Genomic DNA, 22399 nt, shown 5'->3' with positions numbered 1-22399 from the left:
ACTTATACCTTACAATATTTTTAAATTTGCTTAAATACTTCTTTAACTATTCAAAAATTATATCCAACAGTGTTTATGTAGGAGACAAATTTTTAAATGGCCCAAAGGTTCATTCTTATTATTGATATTTAGGGAAAAGAGTTATCTACTATATCAATATAAATGTTATCGGCTGTCGGTGCCGCTTACCTTAAGAATAATAAATATAGAGACCCAGCCCAACCTATGTATTGGAAATCAAACGTTAATAGCATCATCTGTTGAGTTAGTCTTAAACTAATTTGCTATAGCGCAAAAGAACCACTGATATTTGAAAGTACAAAGCATCTATACAAAAACAGAATAAACACTAAATTAAACACCAAACATGAGGTAACCTGATAGAGCATTCAAAAATGTATTCGAAACCGACAACATACCTTATCAATTGCTCAAATATGGGGGAACAGAACTCTTAAAAAGGCTGATCCAGCTAATTAACAGATTGCTGTAGTCAGAAATTCCAATGAAATGGCATAACAGTTTAACAATCCCCATATTCAAAAAATGCGAAAAACTACCCTACAAAATTAGAAAGTGTCAGCCAATTTTTGTTCAACTTAATAATGGACAACATAAACGAGATGGTGATAACATTAACCAGGATTCATTCATATATGGTATGTATACATTATATGATACGCTGACATCATTGCGATAATCACCAACTCAAAGCATGATCTGTAAAAACAACTAGGTACGTTCTATCAAGAGAGTGAAACCTTGAATATGGCTGTACCTAAAAAAACTTGCAATTGAACCAACGAGCTGTAAGATGGTAGTTAACAATACCTGCGCCGAACAAGTCATGGAATATTCCTATTTGGGTGTCCACATCAGACCATTCAGATCATTAAAGCGTTTACAGATTCAGGTTGCCTACGAGATACTGTTTGGTCAAACAAAAGCATGCGTGTGGATAGTAAAGTGCGTATATAGAGGACCTGCATCTGTCCAATAATTACTTACAGCATTGAAGTACGCGAAGATACAAACAGAACTAAGAACATGTTAAGAGTAACAATGAGGAATCTTAGTGAAGAGCTAAGAAGTCTAACATTAGAGAACAATACGAGGTTCAGAACAATGTGAGATGGGAATGGCAGTGTAAGACATTTTGGCAAAAAAAACTGAAATCATTTTGAGACCTACAAAGAGATGGAATATCGAGTAATATTTCAACTTATCAGGGGATATTTCAGCGGCAGACCTTGTCAGGAACAAGATTTCTTTAGGTACATCTTGCGCACTACGTCATTCAGAGTAAAATTTGTATGACACACTCTTTTCTCTCGGTTCTCAGCTTTGACATCTAAAGCGATTTTACGTTTCACAAAATTTTTTCAAAGCTACAAACCTGTTCGATTATTTTTCTGCATTTAGAAGTACATGTCGACATGTTACTTTAACATCACATCCCTTTACATTGCAAGCGCAAATTAAATGCACAGTTTGAAACCAGGTTCGGTATCATGTCTATTAAGTGCACTGTTGATATTTTATTATATGTTTATTGTAGTTGCAGTGAACTTCAGCGTTTCTTCCAAAATGTGCTGTGAATACGTAAATGAATAAGATGAGACGGCTCAGCTGTAAAGACAAAGCGACCACGATGTTTGGTCGTACAAATAAAAAAAGCTGGAACATCTCGTGTTATGAAATAGTTTTAATTAAAACATTTACACCACATCTTTTAATGTTTGTCGCGAATTTTTTACTTATCTCTTCTATGTCCGGGAAATTTGAACTAAGTTTAGCCACATTACGACCTTGGCTCTCTAAATAACTTTTGGCCAAGCATCTAAGTGGTTTATTGCTAGCGGGAAGCCCTAATCTGCACAACAGTTAGCAGCTTTTATAAGCACTTTCTTCTTCAAATGTGAAAATGATTTCACCGCTACTGTTTGTAAATGAATACCAATATGTTTATTGTGAAGCGCATTAAATGATGTTTTATGCGTACTAGAGGTGCGATGCTTCAAGGACCAACAATGTTCTGTAATATCTTTATCGCAGTTTTTTTGACATGATTGCAATCTAAAAAGAATACCCTTTTTATAACATTAAGCCAAATTTTTCTGGCATGTAGGGTGACAATGATCCCGGAAATCGATGGATCAATGTCACCACGCATACCTGAGCAATCTGACATCTCGTTATGAAATTTTAAGTTTTCATTTTATGAATTTTGGTAAGAATATAACTTATCAGATAAAGGTCTAGATGTTTAGTTTTTTTAATCAAAAACCGGTTACATGAATGATATGGATGATGGTTGATGAGGATGATGACCTCAGATACTGTACGTATAAAAAATTTCAGCCACACAATGCCAAGTTTTTACGATTTATTTCCAAACACATCCATTTAACAAGCATATGATGGGAAAAAGGGTTTCTACACTCTATGTAATGTCGATCTTAATACCAAAATGCCTTACTTTTACTCATAAATAGAAGATCATGCTGGTACATAGTCCCTTTAGCTCTCTTAGATTTTTTTAGAAACATCTAAATGAAGAAAACAGTGTAAATATCAAATTTTAATGTGACTGGTGTGGGGAACAACATTCATGCCCAGACGAATTCTTTGGTAAACAAATCACTACTTCTATCAACAATATAACTATATATTTTCCTGACCGTGGTCACACTTTTCTGCCTCCCGATAGGTTGTTTGATTAGTTCGACGGGGAACTAAAGAAAATACGAAAAGCTATACGAAAGCAATAAAAAGTTGCAAAGCAATGTTGGTGATATTGGTGATATCGGTGATCTGAGCAACTAGGGGTAGTCACACGGAGCAATTTTAAACAGTCAACTTGTGCGTTCTATAGCGTAAAAATGTCGAGTGCATTAAGCGACGAAGAAATGATTTATTTGTATCGGTACAGCAGAAACAGAAGAACGAAAAGAATCAAAAGAATGTATTGGGTTCATCCTTATAACGAGCGAAACATAAGATGTAGGATGTTCGTGGCGGCAAAAGAACTGCAAGAATGTGATACAAAATTTCTTGCATTCTACAGAATGTCAAAAGAGACATATACCGCTCTTGCGGAAATTATTACCCCTGCGCTTTATCACCAAAATACCAACATGAGGGAATGCGTCACTGCTGAAGAAAGGATTTTAATTACATTAAGGTAAATAAAATGCTGTTTCCTCAAAACAGTCTTATTTATTTCAGAGATCAAAACAAGCTTTGTTATACAATGTAGATATTTATATAAAAAACTATCAAAAAATAAATATAATATGTACATCTCTATTAGGATTATAATTGACGGTACTGAAAAGCGTTCGTTTCTAGTTGAGGTTCAGCAGTTAAAGGAGAATGTTGAAAGGAAGCTACCAGTTAGCGACGCTGTTTCTGATGGAAATATTTGAGGAATAGAAGAGTGACTAGGGCTGCAAATATTATCTAACATGGTGTTATTACTTATTATATCATCAATTAAAAGGAGAGTTTTTCGCTTGAACAATCTTATTTGAGCATCAGTCAGTGGCAAGATGTCGGGCACAATGCTATTGAAAAAGTCTAAAAGTGCCTCTTTCCTTCCGTCTTTAGATCCAAGTGATTTTTTTCGCAACATAATATTCTGCCACTGCTTTATCGACATCATTTTCAGATGCACAGGATTTTCTTTTTTTACTACATTGTTTTCTAGCAGTTCTAGCAAGGGATGTTGGAGTTGGTGGTAATATTGGTGATAGAGAGGAAGACAAAAACTCATCATTTTCAGATTTGGGACGTTCAATAGTTTTAGTTTCAGGGACAATTTCCTCGGTTCTTTTAGAATTTTTACATAAATTGCTCCTAATCGGGTTTTTAGCCTTTGTAAATGGCAAAACAAACTGCAAGGCTTTTGCAAGCTTTTTTCGATTTAGTACCGAGACCGCTTGGTGGGACTTTCAACGACTTTACACGACTTTGTTCCTAAGTTCTTCCATTTCTCTTTACACTCATTCACTGTAACAAAAAATTAATAAATAAACAAAACGTAAAATTAATAAACAAAACGTTTACTATTATATTTTAGCTATTTGGCTACAGGCTGCACATTTGTGTCAGTCGGATTATATTTTTCCAGAGGGGAGACAACTGTAGCAATGATCGTTTATGAAACTACCAAAGTATTATGGAATGAATTTAAGGAAGCATATATGTACCGCGCAAAGAGCAATGGAAAAGTATTGCCGAACGGTTCGAATCAATATGAAACCTTCCAAATTGCATTGCTGCTATCGATGGCAAGAACATACGAATCGAAAAAATTCCAAATACTGGATCTACGAATTTTAATTACAAATCATACAACTCTATAGTCTTATTGGCTTGTTGCGATGCGGATGGTCGTCTTACAATGGTCGAAACTGGATATGCTGGGAGAAATAGTAACGAAGGCATTTATCGTTCTTTAATAATGAAATATTTGTTATCCCAATCTAAACTTGACATTCCACCGCACTCAAAGCTTCGTTTCGATAATAGTGATAGTCTTTTTCCTTGTTATTTTGTAGCAGACGAGGCATTCCCATTATCGAGGCATTTATTGAGACCTTATTCAAAAAGAGTTCTCGACAACGTCAAAAGGATATTTAACTATAGGTTAAGCAGGGGAAGAAAAACCATCAAATGAGCTTTTGAAATGATGGCGGAAAAATTTCAAGTGCTAAACACACCGATACGTAGCAGAGATGTTAATAAAGTTAATGACATAGTTAAAGCTGTATGTATACTCCACAACTTCATACGCAAAAAAGAGGGATGTCAATACACATTTCGAAAACTGGAAGGGAAAAACGTTGAAATGGTTGCCCCCCTCACATTTCTCCCCGTGTTGCTTCCCAGTGTGTCCCAGGGTGTCCGCCCAGTGCAGCGGTGTTTTCCCGTCAATTCTAACTTGAGAGTTCTCTTTCAGAATTGAAGCATTCTGCTAAAGTCTTCTGCCCATTGCAGTTTACGAAGGGGGCTTCTCCGGGGAGTTGATAATGCCAATATTTTATTACAGAAGATATCCCACGATAACTTGTGCACTTAAGTTTTTCTCTTTTTTTGTATGTACACTGGTCAGATGATTATTCTTTTCCAGTCAACAGTGATTGTTTCCTAAAGCCATATCATTGTTATGAGTATGTATAAATATACTGTTAGATGATTGACGCCAAATATATATATTTCTGAAAGAGTTTGATCAATGCTTGCCGATTTCTTATTTCTTCCCTAACTTCATGTAATGTCATCTGGTTTCCTTCTTGTTTCATTGCGCTCATTTTGTCTTTTTCTGGTTGTTCTTTGTATCTATCTTGCTTATGCTATATTTCTCTTCTCCATTGCCTGCCTACATTCGTCATCAAACGAGACAGCTCATTTAGACAGTTTAGCTATAGCAATTTAATTATATTTTAAAGTAAAGATCATTGATTAAGACATCGTTCGCTTTTCTATGTGCCTTGCATGTATGACATCTGAACGGTTGAGTGATGCTGATTTTTTAGCCAGTTATCTCACGTTGTTCTTGAGTTCTCTATAAGATGATATCCTTACGCCCTAATAAGTGTTGTCTTTTACTATCTCTGTCATGTGAGCGTTAAGTAATCCTCGACCTGCTTGTTGTGTGCTTCAGAACGTTGCAGGAGACGAGGAAATAACTTCATGGATATATCCAGGATTGAAATTCTTCGATAATTCTTTGAGTCTGAGAATGCTCCTTTGTTATGGATTATTCTATGTCCTCAGCATCTGCTCTCTAGCAGCAGAGATGCAAGGAAATGGATGAAAATGGCTGATCCACTTGTCCGTTGATATGTTATTCTGGGCCACTGTTTTCTTTATTTCCCTTTTGTTGCTTTGAGCATTTTCCAAATTGTTCGTTTTTAGGTTTTTAACTTTTTGCTAAACTCCTCCCAATGTTTATTCCCCTCTTTATCTCCCCAGATGTAGTTTCTTGGTACTTGTTGGATTTCTACATTAAGTGGGCTTTTTTTCTTTGGCTAGTTTTACCTCTGATGTGAAACAAGATTTCTTTCTTTCTAAAAGGTGCTTCCGCAGCGGCTTGATTTATATTGTTTTTTTAGATCTTCCCACCATTATTTACTGTGTGTTGCTGCCAGATTGGTGTATCTTTATTTTTTTCTCAGTTCTTAGGTCCTTACAACATGTTTTTTGTTGATATTTTAAAATCGGTTATATAATTACTTTTAAAATGAAAATTTTTGGTTGGTAAGATTTTATTTCAGGAAAATAGTAAATGAGGTTTAATTATAAATCAAATTTAATTACTTAGTATCTATTTAGTCAACCGAAGGGAGAGGAAATATGGAGAGAGAAATTGAATTATTCCACTTGTTTCTTAGTGTGTCTACTCCCGGTGTCTACCTTGGGGTTTTGGTGAGATTCGATTAAACGTGGTGGCTTCGTCGTCGTCTACGTTTGTGAAACGTGTACATATACACGTTATTCGCGTTTAAATTAAATCCGACTGGTACCATGACGAAGATACGGCGCCTAACGACGTCAACTGTCGCCGATAACGTGGCTGCCAAGCGATTTCATTTTTTGCCTATATGTTGTGGGTTTTTTCCCGGAGTCCCACGCTTTGGAAAAACGCCAAACCGGGACGAACACGACCATAAATACAAAATGCCGTGCCGCTATCTGGTGTTGAAAATGTTTGTCCTGACACCTACGGTGACCCTACCGTGAGTATATCTCGCGTCGTTTCCACCCCGAAAATCACAAATGGTGATTTTTAGCTCACTTTAAAAGCAAAAAAAAATTATATTACCTTTTTTTGTTGGTTTGAAAAAAATGAAGGTTTTTTGTGGGGAGTTTTCAATGTAATTTCTTGCCAATAAACAAGGCAATCCTGAATTAAGATCCTGAAAATATAAAAATCCTGTCTCACGCCGGAAATGACTCTACAGCCAAGTCTATTTCCACCGCTCCCTTTCGTCTTCATCCTGCCGTTTTTTCTCCCGTTCGAACGACGACGATTCCTTCTCAATTATTAACGTCGACATCCTATAGACGACCTCGTCTTTAAATTGTTAAAAAGATTTATTTCCTGTTGATGTTTTAAAGAACGATTTTTCCCTGACGAGAAAAACAACCCCAAAGGGAATATTCTTTATTTATGATATTTCTTATTTAACAATGTCGATTTTTTGTTCTTTCTTGTGGTTTTCTAAAATCTGTTTAAACTAAAGCTTTCAAGTTTCCATAGAGAACTTTGTCACAAAGGACAAACTTATATACAAATTCCAAACTATAAACCATAATTAAGCATAAGTAACCGAGGCCAAGTTCCACAAAGTACACCGATAGAAGGGTGGCTAAGGGGGTTGTTTCGTAACTAACAGGATTTCACAGATACGCTACACCGGTCTAAGCCGATAACTTGCCGGCTCTTGCAAAGCTTCGCTCACGTACCTGTAGCCTATATGCATCGCACAAAGTATTTTAGTAAACGCGTTCTCTCGAACCGATAAACATCTTATTTAATTAAGGATAAGATAATACGATATAGGTTGATAAAAGTTATATATGTTTCAAAAAAGTTGGCAATGTGGGTTGATCAAAGTTATTTATATTCACAATGGTAAATCCCGATTAAATTCCCAACAGAATCATCGTCCACTGAATAATTTTACAATTATCTCGAATCCCAAAAACATAACATTCCGAGTGCAGTGTATCCAGTCTCGACTTTTTATAGCTAAAAGTTTAGGATGAAACTACTACGTAACTTAATTACCATGTACTAACCATTATTTTAAATTATTTTACAACCGTTATATTCATTCACAAAAAGAAGTTTTTTTGGCAATGTTAAAATATTTAAATAAAGTTACATTAACCTTTTCATAAATCGAAAATAAACTTTCATAACCGACCATAAATCTCTCAACATAAAAAAAACAATAAACCGTTCTTAATACGTCCGAGATAAACGCTATATAAGCGTCGATAAGTGATCGACGATGATGAGACAACAATTCCCATCGGGATACCACACCACCATCGAAACCCATCATCACAAAAACATCAAGCTCCATTTATAAAGATAAGCATAGGGGATTCGAGGGTGGTAGGACGTCGCGACGCCACCGACGGTCGTTCGTCGGCGGTGGTGATCGATTACGAATCAATCGGTCAGAGAGAGAGCAGTCAATAGGCGTGTGACGTCATTTCCTTTGTGCTTCGCTATCGCACTTCTGGTTCATAAAGCTCGTATAATGGATCCAAATCGCTCGAACTACCCTATAGAAGCCGTATAGATAACACTATAACGTTAATATTAACGTGTTAACATGAAAAATAAAATTAAAAAGAAAATTAGAAAAAAATATTTAAGGTATTTTAATTTTACAATGTTACTTGTTCGATAAGTAATCGAATAATATCAGTAATATCATTATCGAATCAAACAAATCTTTTTGAATGCTATAATTGAATGCTAAGTATAAAAAAACAAACTAGATAAGAAAGGGAGTTAGAAATAGAGAACTATAGCAGACAACAAGTTTAAAACCACTTTCAAGCCAGTAATGAAGGAATAATTCTAACCCTTTAATGTACTTTAAGCGCTAAATGCACTTTCAAAAAAAGTGTGCGTTAAAGGGGTTAATAAAACTCTTATAAACGTCCAAGCAACGACATCACAATGATCCTAGGAGATGTGACTGCCAAACTGGGAAAAGAAGTGCAATTAGAGACACGATACGGAAATACTCTTGCACAAATAAAACAATGTAAATGAAGAATTCGTAACAAATTTTGCCATTAGTAAAAATATGACCGTAAGCTCAACATACATACACATAAACACACAAAGCAACATGAGTATCATCTGATGAAAGCACAGCAAACCAAATAGACCATTTTATGATAGATAAAAGGACTGATAGTACATTCAGACCATTTCCTTGTCCAAGCAAAATTCAGATGCCACCATTAAACGCCACAAACAAAACAGTAAGGAAAGGTATAACTTCTTCTTAATTGACTGACAAAAGATGAGTGCCATAGCGTCCATTCGTGAAGGAAAGCCACCAGTAAACTACACAGGCCACTATGGCACACCCTTCTCAATGAAGAATGAGAGTAATTTTTAATGCTAGAAATGACAAATGAAAAGTCACGGACTTGTCAAAACATTTGGACAACGTATTTAATCTTTTTATAACTAGCTCCTTAGACATGCCGTTCCCTATGGAACTGCCTCACTGCAAGTTCACAATTAATGAAACAAATAAATATAAAAAAGGTTCCAGGATTTGATCTTATGACCGGAAATATTGTACAAGATCTATTCCAAATATGTTGTTCTTGGCACCTGGAAATGAATCTTGCTCAAATCATTATTATTCATAAACCAGGATAAAAGTATGAAGAGACCTATAAGCTTGCTACTTATGCTCTCCAAGGTCTTCAAAAAGCTATAGGCCAAGAGACTTAAAACGATAATAAAAAATAGGGAAATAAGTTCACCGCATAGTCAACCAAATTAATAAGGATCTAAATGCTACAAGATATATTGTTCTGGAACTTTTCTCCACGTATCTCAAACCTTTGAGAAGGTGTGGACTAGGCTTACAAGTCAAACTAGAGAGGTGTCTTCCCCATCTGCACACTTCCGCATGATCTCGTATTGATCTATAAGCTTGCTACTTATGCTCTCCAAGGTCTTCAAAAAGCTATATGTCAAGAGATTTAAAACGATAATAAAAAATAGGGAAATAATCGCGTATCATCAATTTGGCTTTTGCGACAAACACAGTAAGTTCACCGCATAGTCAACCAAATTAATAAGGATCTAAATGCTAAAAGATATATTGTTCTGGAGCTTTTGTCCACGTATCTCAAACCTTTGTAAAGGTGTGGACAAGGCTTACAAGTCAAACTAGAGAGGTGTCTTTCCCATCTGCACACTTCCGCACGTTCTTTTGAAACAAGGTGATTAATATGTCAATTTATACCCCGTGCTATCAAAAGTGTTTCAACGTAGCGTTCTCGACTCAGATTTGCCAACAACAAAAAGTATTAGTGTTGCAACGTATGCTGCTAACTACCATAAGTAGAAGAACCTAGATACGCATGTCGATAGACACCTCTGAAAATCCCTATTTTCTCCAATCGTAAGCAAATAGGTATGAAGTTAAGTAAAATGTACTGGATCATTGGATTCATTGGCCATGATTCCAGGATAAATAAGAAAATATTGCTATAGAAAACCATCCTGAAACTGTGGACGTACGGCATTTAACTATAAGGTACTGTACGTAATTCCAACATAGCCGTTCTCCAGCATTTTCGAAACAAACTTCTGCGAGCCTTGGTTGACGCCTCTTTCTACGTCTCAAATGGGACGATTCAACATGACATCCCAGATATAGACTATAAAAGAAGTGATCTACCAGTTTAGCTTACGATATAATGAATGATTGTTTGTGCACCATATGTTCTCGTCAAACAACTAAATGTGCGTGTTAATGAAGAGACTATCAAAGAAGATCGGTGGAGAGATCCCAAAAAGGCCAAGGCTTAATTTATTACTACCCTTTTCAATGTTTAAGAATCCAAGAAATCTTTTTCTGCTACAATTTCGTTAAAACCATCCTTTCAACGTTTGACTATCTTTGTTTGATTAATATGTACAATGTGTTAATTAATAATTATTGTACCCGACAAAGTATGCAACCAATATCACAGATTGGTATTGCAACGCGACGAAAGTTATTAAAAACGATGGCGACAATTCATTAAATTTAAAAGCCGTTTAAAATATATTTAGATATATTTTAATAATTAAAGAATATAAAAAATATAAAAAAAGATCTAACTTTCTATCCTTTGTCGAAAGTAGTGATTGAGATGGTTTGGTTAAATATAAAAACCTGCGCCAAATTGTTCTTCTTCTTTGCCTTTTTTTCTTACACTTTACGGCGTCGAGTCCTCTATCCATTTTTGGTTCCTCCCCCTCGGCTGAATCGCACACTTGATCCTGTCTAACCACTTCATTCTGGATCTCATCATCCATACGGATTACATCCCATTACCGCTGCAACTATCTGTTCTGTATACTTTTCACTAAAGTATCTATACCTAGTTTCTCTCTTGTGGTTGTATTTCTGGCTCTATCTTTTGTGCTCCTGCCTATTATTCGCCTTATGTGTTTCAGTTCCGCAATTGTTGCTTTGCTTTCATGTTTATCATGTATTGGCCAGGTTCGCACCAAATATATCAATGTTGGCATATATACTACTTTGAGCAGTTGCATCTTTACTTATAAATGTTGTGTTAATCTAGTACTATACTGTTGTTGCTTTGGACGTTCTGTTTTTTATTTCCTGATCTATTGTCCCGGCATTCCCCATCAAGGTATTCGCAGTGATTTACTACCTCTATTTATTCTGTCCACATCTGATGTTTATGTCTTCTTCCTCGTTGTCGACTTGTTTATTAATTTTCATTACTTTTCCTTTCTTTGCGTTTATTTCCATTCCTGGACTTTGTACATTGGTACTCCATTTGTTAATTGCGACCTGCACCTGCCTGATGGTGCCAGTAATACTATGTTATCTATATAATGTCTGATCCTTGTCTCAAATATCTTCGAGTATATCCTTTGTATGCATGAAGACAGGCAGAGAGCCCTATCGTTATCACAATCGTTCGTCCTTCCCTTCTTGTGCAGTGGGATGATGATATTTTCCTCTCAATCTCTCGATTTTACTTCTGCATCCCACGCCTGCTGGCATACACTTTTGGTTCCATCCCCCCATTTCTCTACCTCCTCGTGGCTGATTTCGTCCCGTGCCAAACTCATAGTTGTAAATTGCCAAAAACAAATTTTTCAATGTACTTAGTTCAGTACGATGGATTAAAGTGTATTACAGTTTAAGAAGGTTTGGAATTAAATGTGATACTTCTGTACTTTTAACTGGTTATATATTGAATATTATTTATCTGGCTAGTTTCGGTTTAAAAAACCATTTTCAGAGATAAAAGTCAAGAATGTAAGAAACCAACATTGTAATCAACCTCAACTTTATAATTATTACTTATTAGTCGTGTAATGAACGACTTACATTTACTATTTTAAATAAGTTACACGACTAATAAGTAATAATTATGAAGTTGAGGTTGATTACAATGTTGGTTTCTTAAATTCTTGACTTTTATCTCTGAAGATGGTTTTTTAAACCGAAACTAGTCAGATAAATAAAATTTAATAAACGACCAGTTAAAAGTACAGAAGTATCATATTTAATTCCAAACCTTCTTAACACTGGTAAAATGGATTACGTACTTAATTTTAATCATATATTACTGTTTAAACAAAAAATATGAACTGTCGAATTGTCGAAATTAAAAAAAACAAGCAGTATTACAGAAAAGCCTTCATCCTTGTCTGGTATTATAGCAAACTGTTAAATAATAACTTAACTAATCTTTAATTGAGGTTTTTGTATGGACAAGACTGAAATTAAAGATGACATCAAGTTGTTCCTGCCAAATAGAAGGCGTTTATTTTGGATTTTTTTCTCTCTATAGTCTTGCAAGGTTTAGTAGATACGAATTACAAATATATTACTGTTGAAGGTAGAAGTTACAGTGTTGGATGAGTTTTTGGAAGTTCATCATTGTTCCATAATATTGAAAACATTACTCGCTGCATTCGTCTACGTAAGATATTACCAAACAAAGATATTAGTGATTGTTTTTGAAGGAGATGCAGTGTATTATTTCAAGAATTATTTGATGAGACCAAAATTTTTCCAAAGGCGCCTTGTTGAATATGCTTTTGGTCTATGTCGAAATGATTTAGATTGTCGATCCTTCATATCGTAATAATTAATCTAGTAATACCGAATGGTTTTTAAGTAGCGCTACTCGATCAACCACTTTTGAAGATAAAAAACCGACAACGTTAAAAATTATGAATGTTGCGATCATCAAAACCAAACCTTTCTATAGTAATAATCTAGAATCAACAATATTAGGTAATTCGATGGTATAAAATACTTACACTAACAGTATGAGCAGTGAAACTCTATGTGTGTGTTGGGTAGCTATAGGGGGTTGTAGCGTTAACAAAGCGAGTCACGTCAAACACATTATTAGTATAGGGTTACTTGAATGCCAGGGCACCCGACGGTAATTGTTCCCTAATAAAGTGCAATAACAATAACAATAATACACAGCTCAGGCGTATCGGTTGTCAAACGGTGTTGCCGTGATCAAAGGGCTTTAATCGCGTTTCCAATAACCGCCACCCTCGTTCTCTAACTCCCGCATTCGATCCCTCACTCGGCGACGTGACCGAAGAGCTACAACACAGTGACGATCAACAATTTCAATTTATTAGCCCCAAATACATATCTTTACTGAATATAAACCACAATTACATTCTTTGTACATATAACAAAAATTACTTTTAATTGTTGTATAACATAATGAATAAAGATAAAAGACTAAAAAATAAATGGTGATAACGACTTTTTGGCTATCACTGGTGTAAAGCTAGTGTATAGGGGGCATCTGGTACCGTAGTGAATCTCGGTGGGAGTCGAATTCCAGCATGGCCTCAGATGCCAACGGTTTCCCGGTAATTTGCATAGCCGGTATACAGTTACTCTCCTGCGTTGTGTCCTACGTACGAGTGGCTGGTTCCAGAGGCGCTCCCAAACCAAAAACACCACCCCACGAACCTCCAACGCTAATTTGAGACAATTAATGCAGCATCCGCTTCGTCTAGGGCTCTCTAAATGGTTTTAATTGGCCGTTTTACACCTAAAAGCTACCATCATGAATTTTTCAAAAAAACGTCTTGTGCATAAGTTTTATAAAGTACCTGTGTTACCTATATCTCAGATTTTTAATTTATTACTTTATTAGAGATAATATATTTACAATAATAAATCGTCAAATATTTCGACAAAAGTATTTTTCATGCTGTTGCATTTATCATTTCTAATTTATGTGTACAAGTTGTACCTTGCGAAGCTGGCTTGAGTGTTGCATTCTATATTGAGCTAGCGGAGATATTGGAAGAAAGCCATACCGATGATTATAAAGAAACTAAAGGCGAAGGGACCATACTTTAAATGATTTCTATTTGATAAATGTGGGCGGAAAATACTTTGCTTAAGCAATCATACTTTATTGCATTGCTTTCCTTAGACGGATTTAAAGAGATTTTTAGATTTCTTTGGTTTGATGATTCTCAGTGGCGTAGCTAGCCATGAAGGGGCCCTTTTTGGGGTAATAAAGAATACATATACAGTTGCAAAAACAAAAATTTATTTTTAAACAAAAACAACAATACTTATAAACTAAACTTATGTATATGATATAAACTATATGTGCAAACTAAAAATGCTACGTTTTTAAATAATTACTTTTCTGGCCTTCATTTCGGCAAAAGCATTTATGATATCATCCATTGCTGATGACGATTTCAATTTTTCAAGTTTCTCTTTTTCTATGGACAGTATTGATAAATCCGATAGTCGATCTTGTTCTATGGATGTCCTTAGGTATGTTTTAATGAGCTTCAATTTAGAAAAGCTTATTTCAGCAGTTGCGGTTGTAACTGGAAGCGTCAAAAATATAAAACATGCTGTTATAACCTCAGGGAAGCTAGAGGGGAGGCTATTGAATTTTATAACAAGCAATTCTACAAGATGTTTAACTGTGTGGATTTTTTGAATTTCAGATTTTAAACAACTTTTGAAAGTAATTAGCTGATCATATAAATATAACTGTTATATCCTTTTGATATTTGCTGGCCAACTTTGCTGTCTTATTTTGTATTTCTTCACTTGAAAATGAAAGTAATTTATCCGGTTGTAAAACGTCAAATATATTATTCACATTATGCAATTCCTGAAATCTTTGTTTTGATTTAGCAATCAATATATCGGTACAGGAATAAAATATGTTGACTCTGAAATACGATTCTGGATCGTTTTGGGAAGCTCCTTTTGAAACTTGTAATGTAGGGGCCCTCGAAGGTCGGGGCCCTCCAACACCCTGTATCATTGATACAGCTGATACAGCGGTAGCTACGCCTCTGATTATTCTACAATTTAAATTGTACAGGTTTTAAAAGCCTTAAGTAATGGTTGTTTGGAACTCATCCTAGAAAATTATGGTCCTAGGGATTATGTTCAGTTTGGGTTTTAGAACTGATTCATTACCTAACTATTCAAATTGGTGTAGCTTTGAAGAAGACCAAATTTTAGCTTTCCGATAACTAGCGCTTGATTTCAGTTTAATGAAAATACCACTCAATCTTCATTCAATCTTTAATTCAATCCAATGTAACTGACCTTAATTCCAATACTACGTGCCAATATGGAAACGAAAATGATAATAAATGGCATATCAAGAAATTAATCAACATTGCTGCTACCAAAAAAGAATCACGTCATATTGGAAACGTTTTCTTTCCCCTCTTTTAATTATGCTTTACAAGTAGAAAGAAACAATCTGAATGAATCTTGCTGTTACCATCTTAAAATGCAATGCAAAACATAGTTCTCATGTTTATGTCCTGGGTTACGCATGAAAAAGATACGTTCAAGAACATGAAAGATTTATTGTAGTATATATGGTAACGATATAGCGCTTCTACTGTAAACGATTTCGCTTTGCCCAGATTTAATAATGTATCTTATGTTATGAACCACGAAAGAAATGTATTGGGTTACTGGTAGGTAATGTGTCACAAGTTCTTACAAACTGTCTAGTATTGGTGTCGGAAGTTAGTACTTTGTATGTTGCACAAGATCCGCACGCTATTTCTGTGCAGATGTGCGGCAACACTATTTATAATGATGACTAACATCATGCGGTCTAGAACTTCGCAATGGTCATGGGTTATCCTTAAGCTTATTGCCTTTTGGTTATTCTTAAGATGCGTAAAAATGAGCTAGAAAGTTATAGATAACTTTACTAAGAAAGAAATTGCCGAAGATTCTGAGTCGAAGAAAGGTCATAAAACCCCCCAAAATAAAACAGAAAGGAATTAAAATCTGATTAAGAGCGATCGATGAGTTCTGCGAAAACTGTAAGGAAGCAATGGGTCAATAAGTTATTGTTCCTGCAAAACGAGCAAACAAAAACTTATTGTAACGACTACTCATGGCCTATATTCCTAAAATGTAGGAATACTCAGAGGGTTACTCACACCTCTGGTGACAAGGAGATTAGATATTAGTTACACTGACAGGAAATCTTTGAGCGTTTCCGCAGTTAGACTCTATGATAATCGGAAATACCCTGAGCAATTTCGAGAAGTTCTCGAAAGAAAAGCCGCCCTTCGTCTACAGAAACCCTAGTCCTGATAGTTATCCATACTTAGAATGCAGAGATTTCTACATTAACCTATGGTCGCCCACTAACAGTATAGGAGTATACTTTCGTAATCTTGTTCTTTAGTACCAACTTCTACTGCTATTTCGACGCATCTTTTTCTGGACACAAATCAGGGTAAGAGAAAATTGTCGTCGCCTTCGCAGCCATCAATTCCGAATCGTTCAATGGTTGCCGCATCAATGGTTCTATCAGATTCGAAATAAAAATCTAAAAGCATTATAAGCATAATTCGGCAATAAGCATAATTAAAAGCATTATTCAGATGCTAGATTTATAAAGGATTTACCCGACACTTCAAAGCTCTTCAAGTGTTCAAAGATCTTTAAAATCTTGTTTGTTCAATTAGGTGTACTTCTAGAAGAAGAGGTAGATTTGCGTACGAAAGGGCATATTCTTAACACACTGCTTGACCATTTAATCGCCGACAGGATTTCTGCATTTATATCCATCTGTCAGAGTGGGTTAAGTAATGCAACGAGACAGTCCAGCATCATTGCCCATTTCCGATGCAGTTCCATCGTCCAACCTCTTATTGCATTTATGGATTATTTCATCCTTTCCTGATCCTCTCTGCACAATCCACCAACAATAAGACACTTCCGCCTATGAGCTTCCTCTGCATTATCATGGAGCTGGATGGCAGTTTTCTACATTATACGTGGTCCTAAGTGAGGCATTCCCAAAGAAATCGTAAATTACATGTGTAATGTTGATATGAAATCCAGTCTACGAATCTATATTGATTGTGTATTTAGTATACGTTTATGTAACAGTCACCAATTCTCACTAATAGTGCAACATAAATGAAACATTTTCATGTTAAAATTTCAAGTAAAGGATTTCCACATGGAACTGATACTAATTGCTAATTTGTTGGTCATTTCAAATAATCAATGGTTTAACAAATTTTAGGAATTACTCTACGCGGTTCTCTGGATAGAGCGTTATGTTGATCAAACAAACCGATTGATTGATTGATGACACACATCAGAGCCGAATCGGGTTTCCGCGTTTGACGTCAACTCTCGGCTATCCGCTAAATGGTTGACGCAATTAAGAGATTTTTAGGACTCCGATTCGGTAATTGAAGACCGCGGTCAGCTGTTTGTATTAAACTCATTAGCGCTCGCGGGCTCGATTTGTTGTAACGCGGTATTTGCATTTCGAATTAACAATAATTAATCGAGCGATTAGCGTGATGTATACGATCGAGAGTTCGAGGTGGGGTTTCCGCAGAATTTCGCTCACCCCCTCCGCCGTTTCGGACTCCCACAACTCGCAAACCTCCCTCCAAGCGCAAACGGGAAAGAGAGAAACCGATCGAAATCGATTATTATAAATAAATATTTGGGTATCGTGCTCGTTTTCCGCACTGCCTCGGACAATCGGTGGTAATTACTGGTAATAAAACTCTACAAGTTATTGTTTACGCAACGGTTATAGGGGTTGGAAATTCACTTCTCCTACTGTTTACTGTTGTAATAAAATTTATTGTTGAAAAAGTTGTTTATAATTTGTTTTTAATCTTAAGTCATAAAAACTTAGCTATATAAGGTTTTGATGTTTTTTTTATATATTTTAGGCCGGTAATAACATTGCAGATACATATTTCGTCAAGTTTTCAAATACACTGTTTTGAAGACAACTTTTCAAAAATGATACTCAATTAACTTTACGAAATAGTGTCAGGTAAATGTGCAAAATGTGGACAATCTTTCTTGTTTCTAATTGAATTCCTACTGAAATCCCGTAAATCTTCTTTCATTTTGGTCTGTAACTAGCTAATTTAGATAAAGGCAAATCATCTTCAGAAGAAAACTCGTTGTCAGTACCATATCAAAAACTAGTCCAGTTAAAGCTGCATCTTCATCTATTATTTCCGATCATTTCCATTTTCAATTAGGAAAGTTGGAATGGTGCTAACTATTACATTTTCCAAACTGAGAGGGTATTCAAGGGCAAATATCTTGAAATAAAAGTGATATTCGTAAATGCATATTTGGCCAAAGAAGAATTTGTATATTTTGTTGGCAATAACTGTATACTTGATGCCATTCCATTGCACACAATGGAATCTTCCTCTGTGGATGGATTGTAAGCTACTATATGATTTAGAAATGTGCCAAATTAACATTAACCAATTCTGGGTTAATGACATTTAAATCAGATGGACCACCAATACGTGAGTGATCTGTAGATCACTTAGATTAATAATAACTCTATACTCAAAGTTATAGTAATGTATATCAATGCTAATGATATATGTGCTAATTTTACAACTAACTTATTTTGGAAATTGAATAACCAACATTAATCCCTTTTTAGCGATTTGGGATTCCAGTTTCATCGTAGTGTGGATAATGAAATAAAAGTAAGTTTTACGATGATGATTGTTTATTTTATTTGTTTCGGTGCGACAATTGTTTCGACCAATATGGTCTTCTTCTTAGGCACGACGTCAAAAGAGATTAGATGTTGAGACGGAGAATTAAAGTTGATTCAGTAATTGGTTTACAAAAACGGTCGCAAAGGGGTTGTGTACATTTTAAGTGATACATTTTCTCGAATCGGAACGTTGTTTACATTAAAGTTTGTTAAATGAAATTTGAAAACACGTTGAAAAATGAGGTTATAAGTTTTAAACAAGGATCATCGTAAAAAGAAACAAAAAAAAAGACTGTGCGGTCGGACTTTTGCGCTTCACGGAAAAGTACCGTTTCACTTTTAATTATTATTTTTTCATAGTTTTTTCTTAATTTTTGTTCTTTTCATTTAACAGTTCATCTTTTTGTTTTCTTAACTTTTTTGTTTCTTTTTACGATGATCCTTGTTTAAAACTTATAACCTCACTTTTCAACGTGTTTTCAAATTTCATTTAACAAACTTTAATGTAAACAACGTTCCGATTCGAGAAAATGTATCACTTAAAATGTACACAATCCCTTTGCGACCGTTTTTGTAAACCAATTACTGAATCAACTTTAATTCTCCGTCTCAACATCTAATCTCTTTTGACGTCGTGCCTAAGAAGAAGACCATATTGGTCGAAACAATTGTCGCACCGAAACAAATAAAATAAACAATCATCATCGTAAAACTTACTTTTATTTCATTAACATTAATCCCATCTCATCGAAAATTATCTCACAAACTTATGCTTAGTACATATTGCTTGCATATTTGCTCTATTGGATGCTTCTGGCATTCTACTCTGGACATTGTTCATAATCACAAATTTACACTTCTAACTCTTGACCCGTTTGCAAGTAGGGAAGTGTTTCCATCCCAAACCAAGTGGAGGTAGTGCCTCTCCTACCACCGAGCAGAACGCCCGCACAACAGAACATGTATATACAACGGTTCAACAGGTACAGAGTTTTCTTGGCTTAACGGGGTATATCCGTAAATTTATTAGGGATTAAGTGATTTGCAGGGTAAGAATATTAAATTCAAGTTTGAAACACCATAGGAAGTTGCATTTGCAACGGGCAAAAATTTATTGTCTAGCAGACCAGTGTTGGGAATTTATCCTCCCGAAGGTATAACTGAATTACACACGAATGCGTCAAAACATGGTTATGGAGCATTTACTATATGAGTAGGAAAATAACTCCGGTAGAACAAAATCATTGCAGTTACGAACTTGAAACATTAGCTGTGATAACAGCCTTGAAGAAGTTCAGGATCTATCTACAGGGACGCAGGTTTAAAATTGTAACTGACTGCGCACCGTTATCCATGACTTCGCGGAAAAATGATTTGTCACCTAAGCTAGCAAGATGGGCTATGTTTTTGGGAGAGTTTCAATATGAAATTGAACATAAACCAGCTATGGCGCATTGTGATGCACTTTCAAGGAATATTTTTACTGTTATTATTAATTCTGAATCCAACACTCGCATCCCCTCTACCTCTGCTCTCTTCCACTTCATAACTTGTATTTAGGGGAATTTGATCCTACATACATATACAATTACCTTGTGACAGAGTCCCACAACTCATACCGCATCAGGGTCTTTCCGCTCATCCCCGATACTTCAAGGGGCTTTTAACCATATATGGCCCCAGATGATCCTCGTAACATTTCGGCCTCTCAGAGCTCATCCGCGATCATCGTTTTGTTACTATAACATAGCAATTTAGGGGTCATCACATTAACTTCGCACCATTGCATCTCTAACCTCTCACAGGTAAACCATAAGCATACATAAACAATTAACATATCAATTTCGATCTCAAGCGAGTCAGGATTAAGGATTAGCAGAATCAACAAAGGACGCGTGATGACCTACTGGTTATATAGGACTTTATAGACCTGAATCTCTCCAAAAGTACTCACCTTCACCTCGAACAGAACCGTCCCTGGTAAATACAATAGTTTTCACAGATTGTAAGCATGTGACTAAGACTTTCTTTCTTTCCACAGGAACAGTGATCGTCGCTTATGAAATGCAACAGCTTAATCAAGGCGAACCCTAAATGCAAACCCATGCAAACCAGCTCAGGATCGGATGTCCACTTTCTGCAAATATATGTATGTCACACATCCATAATAGTACGATAAATCATGTTCCTCAACAGCAAGCCCATAATTACTGTCCTTTCTTCCAGGAGCAAGCAGATCCAGTGGCGGTTCACCCGCCAACACGTCTATCGTTGATGTTGAGAAAATGGACGTTGGTGAGTTTCTCTTTATAGATATTGTTATAGGACTATACCTAAAAACAAACTTTTACAGATGGTCATTTCTGCCTTTCTTTTGAGAGTTCAATAATTGCAGAAAGTTTTTCAATCAAATTTGAAAACATATTGACCATATTCGCAAAGTCAAGGATAATCACGACAATGAAAACATGCTGACCACTTGCGTGCAAGATCCAGACGATATTTTACAACGGAGTGAAGGAATAAGATTTATGCAACAGACGATTTTCACACTGGCATCAAAACTTCTTATGAGGTCCTTTTTTAGTGTAAACTAAAGGTAGGACTATCGCTACTATCGTAAACTATAAAAGGCTTAGAAAAAATCATACAGAATCTTGACCAGATTGAAGTAGAAGCCAAAGTCTCTACGTTTAAATTGTCTGAGTCAATGAACAAGTTAAGAAATGCATAGTCTGTTCAAGAATGCGGATATGCCATCCACACAATTTGAATTATTGCTCTAGAATTCATACATCGGTTTAAAATGTTCTACCCATTTTACTCAAAAAAACACCAAAATAGCAAGCAAAATTAACAACAGGTAGTAAAAATGTTAAAATCCAGTGATAAAATTTTTTTTTGCGTGTTTATTGGTAAGATTAATTGGAAAAGTACCTCTGTAATACTTTTCGCGCCAAAGGGCTATAGTAGAGGTGGTGATACACGAAATATTGTGAGTGTGGTCTTGGATAAAGCTAGTGAAGAGCTTTATTAAATTGATACGAAGAATGTGGAAGAAATTTTAAAAACACTTTATTTTTGATATAGCTGCAATTATTAATACTATCAAAAAATATTGTCAAAATCAGACAATAAATACACATTTTATGATGGTGTACCGCTTTTAAATGGAACACACTGTAAAAACGAAAGAACGTTACTTAAATTTGAGTGAAATAAGTCTGCGCAGGTTGCAAAGGGTGTATGGTATTGCCTAGCAGTCTTACACAATTTTGCTGTGTGTTATGTGACCATCAAGCAGTAGAAGTATTTTGACATTGTTTTAGCAGTAGACATACTTGTGGAAATGTTTCAGCTGCCCAAAAAATAATTTTTAGCTTATGTTATTTTTTTTCTTAAACATTATCATTGGTATCATTGGTATCACCACACATACCACTTTAGTGTTCACTTTCACCACTTGTTATGATTCCTACCTGATGTTACCCTTGGCGAGTAATTACTTTTTGAGGCCTCCTTTGTACAGTGGTGAATCTTATTAAATATACTGTCGGCCTCTTGCTTTTGCTATTGAAGAACCTTT

Source organism: Onthophagus taurus, chromosome 11 (assembly GCF_036711975.1).
Source record: "Onthophagus taurus isolate NC chromosome 11, IU_Otau_3.0, whole genome shotgun sequence".
In the NCBI taxonomy this organism is placed as follows: Eukaryota; Metazoa; Arthropoda; class Insecta; order Coleoptera; family Scarabaeidae; genus Onthophagus; species Onthophagus taurus.
Note: the sequence above shows the minus strand (reverse complement) of the source record.